Genomic DNA, 3,793 nt, shown 5'->3' with positions numbered 1-3,793 from the left:
CACTCTTAAAAGGTAGAACAATGCAGCACTTTACGAATGGAGAATTTTGTGTTCTCGAAGGCAGCGTAAAATAAAAACTAGAGTGGTTATAACCTCAGCCTCTTTAAACTCTATCGCATACATATCTTTTAAACCTTTTTTTATCATAAATATGTCTAAAATAATCGTTAACATCAGCAGATAGATATAAAAACAATTATTACTTAATTCTTGTACGATGATACCATGTATAATATCGGAAACTATGCAATAAGAATCTCTAACTGACTCTCCCTCCCAAGCCTCCGTGGCACAATTGGTTAGCGCGTTCGGCTGTTAACCGAAAGGTTGGTGGTTCGAGCCCACCCGGGGGCGCTGGTTTTTACCTACTGTTAAAAATGCTATTTTCTTGTTGTCAGCATCGTTATTATCGTCATTATCATCATCGTCATCATCATCATCGCTTTGCATCAGAAAACTGGTCGTTAAAAAAAATATTTCCATGTGTATAAATCTCGAGAAGAGCTACTACATATTATTTTACAGTCAGCATTAACAGATTTTTAGTCACCACTTCTTACACATAACTTTGGACACACGACAGTATAACGTAGTTTATATCGCCTTAACACTTTATCCCTATTATCGAGAAAGTAGTAACAACTTTCATGGCAGTTAATAACCTTCTATCCTTCGTTTCATATATATATATATATATATATATATATATATATATATCATTTGTAACCGTGTTATTACATATAAATAGATAGATAAACAGTTTATATGTAGCCAACCAAAAGAGTCAAGTGGGAATTAGCACAATTTAGTGCCATAGGGTATCCAGAAGTTGATTAGTTACATAAACTCCTGAATTCCTGAAAACATTTCATCAAAGCAACTAGTCTCTTGATGTTCTAGGGCACATCCTATCTCCAATGTTCCTGAATAATCAATTGCCCAAAATCACCCCTGCTTGTTCAGCCACCACAGTCTCATCAAAGTGCCTCTTTGTACAACTGAAATAAATCAAAGAGAAGTCAGGGAACATTCACCAAAGCAAAATAAATAGTTCCCAATAGCTTCAAACAGAATCCACAAAATACAAAACGCACTTTTGTAAGTAGCTACTTAGGCAATGGTAAAATCCGTGTAGATATTACTACCGATTTAGGATGTAAAGAGTTAGGGTATATTTATAGCATTGGCAAATTTTGTAAACCCACACACAAAAGTTATCGAGTAATGATGACTATGGGTGCACGTAAAACACATGAATTGCTATTGTACATATCCTTATTGCCAACTTTATGAACTGCCTTTGAAATAAACCGACATGTACAAAAAACACACAAAATGCTGCATACGTTCCATTACGCAGTACACGTAAACCCGACCAATACTTATTGATAATGATAACGATACATATATACTTATTCAAGAATTTATCTTCATAAACAACACCCCAGTAGAGAAAGTACACACACCATGTCTGAGAGAGTTGATATCTGATGCAAGATGCCAGTCGTGCCTGTTTTTCGCATGTATCCGCGTGTGTGTTAAGTTCACTCCTTGGTTATAGGCAGGCAAGGGATGCTCCTCTGAACCTCTGTTTCTCGTTTGAAATGTTTGTCTGTACAATTAATCAGTGAATACAGCCTAGGTTTACGTTTAACTTACGTTTCTTGAGAGATGTAATTTATTTCTGTATATTTTAGAATATGTATATATGGACGTGTATATATTTGTATGTATATGTAAAGAGATATACTTGTGTATGTATTGTGTCTAACATATATGTGTGTATATCAATCTATTCAGATTTATATTCACATTCATATTTATCTGAACATGTGCAGATAGAGGTAGATATTTAATGAAGCCAATATATTATAGTTTGGTAGGTATAAAATCTGACACGATATAACCACATTTTCGGAGCAACAACAAAATGGACATCAAGAAAACAGACTTTTAAAGATACAATAAAAAATAACAAACAAGCAAGTCGCTGACAGCGGATTGGAACGCGATGAGCGTGCTTGGCGGGTCGGGGAGCGAGGACAGTGCCCCAGGCGATGGGCAGGTACACGGCGCTTCCCCGTGTGACCTACTTCTGCAATTTCCTCTCAGGGAAAACTAGGGTCCTGTCTTGGGCCATGGGAGGTAATATTGTTGTAAGAGATGCTTAGCGCCCGAGTTCTCCGGGTATTAGGCATGCGTATTAGGTGAGGAAAAATCGACATGAAAAATGCTGAATTCGGACGCTCAGTATAAAGGGTCAGTTATTAAATTGTTATGTTGGTTGATGCAAAATAGAAAAAATAATCGAAATTAATCTTCGAAAACTATTAATGAAACTAAACTCACGAGTATACTGGAGAGCATATCGCTTACGTACTCAAACACACCGTTTCGGAAAATACCTCGGGGCTTTTGTGTGAAGAAAATAAAGATACAATTCCTATTTTAAACAAATATATTCTGCATAGTAAAGTTACAAAAATAATTAAATAATCTCCATTATTTATATGTTAAGAAATGTAATATTCTACCTTAATATACCTAGACTAATCCACGGACAAGAGGCAACAGGCAAAATCTCAATAACTATTTAACCGAATGCCTTAGTGAATCCCGGATTAGTGTGAAGCACCGTGGTAATTCAGGTGGTTTTGCAACTTACAGGGGGAAGCGAGAGTGGAGGTGGTTGCAGATACCACTAACAGTTTAGTTCTATTACTGTATTATTGAGACAGAGTGTGTCCTGGAAGTTCAATTTCCAATCCAGGTAACATACAGTGACTGTTAATGATGCAAGGAGATTTTTAAGGGAGAGAACATGCAATATCCTGATGTAATAGTACATAAGCATCGTTTGGTACTATAAGTATCAAATGCTTCGAAGGCAATGTAGAAGTCACGAAAAGCGATATCGGAGGTTCTGTTAGTTGGTTAGGACTGGCGTAGTAAAAGATAAAATAGATAAAGTACTTTTGACCGTTGTTATTAAATATTATACCATATTGGTAATTGTTTGTCTGTATACTACATTTCCTCAACTAGTCATATAACATGTTTACAACACATACATCACGTGTGTGCGTGTGTGTGTCGAAGTATATATGTAAATAAAACAAAGAAGGTAATATCAATATTAGTACCTAATGCACAGGGCAGGGCTATCAACCTCATTTCCCCTTAGAGGCCACATTTCACCTCAGTATACAGTATGCTGGCCAGATAATCATGAGTGGATGCGACAAATCGGCCATATGGTTGACGTAAAAACGTGGAGGCTATTTCATTCATTACAAAAAGACAATCATAGAAACAAATGTAAGTGCGTAAGTGATAATCTTAAAAGATGAAGGACTGGGTCAATCAATCATGTAAAACGGCCGACTGTAATCCTGAAAGAGCAAATGTGCCGCGGGCCGCACAGAGGGGTGTGGCGTGTCGCGTGTTTGACACCCCTGGCATAGGGCGCAGGTAGGTGCATATCACGTATGTATGCTTGTTTGTTAGGGATGGGGGAAAGAATTAAGGTGTAAGTGGTGGTGTCTGTGTAGGTGCTTGTCTTGTTATATATTTGTTTAATGTTTCTGTTACGGCTTTAAGTGTTCTTGTTTCTGTAATGTGTTGAGGTAGCCTGTTCCAGTCGCGTATGGTGCGTGAGAAGAATTGAGTGCTCGTAAGAGTCGGTGTCGGTGTGGTATGTAGGGAAATTACTGCTGTGTGATTTTCTTGTAAGTGATGCTTGTAAGGATTCTTGTAAATGTCAGTACATTTGTATAAAATGTTGTACATGCTT

At 37.2% G+C, this 3,793-nt stretch overlaps 1 non-coding gene across 1 annotated transcript; it reads left to right on the top strand.

Moving 5' to 3' along the window:
- The first annotated feature begins 280 nt into the window (after nucleotides 1-280).
- Nucleotides 281-354, top strand: Trnan-guu. The gene has a single exon. It is a non-coding gene; the product is annotated as a tRNA-Asn (tRNA).
- The last annotated feature ends 3,439 nt before the right edge of the window (nucleotides 355-3,793 follow it).

This window comes from Penaeus chinensis, chromosome 27, assembly GCF_019202785.1.
Source record: "Penaeus chinensis breed Huanghai No. 1 chromosome 27, ASM1920278v2, whole genome shotgun sequence".
In the NCBI taxonomy this organism is placed as follows: domain Eukaryota; kingdom Metazoa; phylum Arthropoda; class Malacostraca; order Decapoda; family Penaeidae; genus Penaeus; species Penaeus chinensis.
The sequence above is the reverse complement of the archived record's forward strand: the minus strand, read 5'-3'. Positions and strand labels throughout refer to the sequence as shown.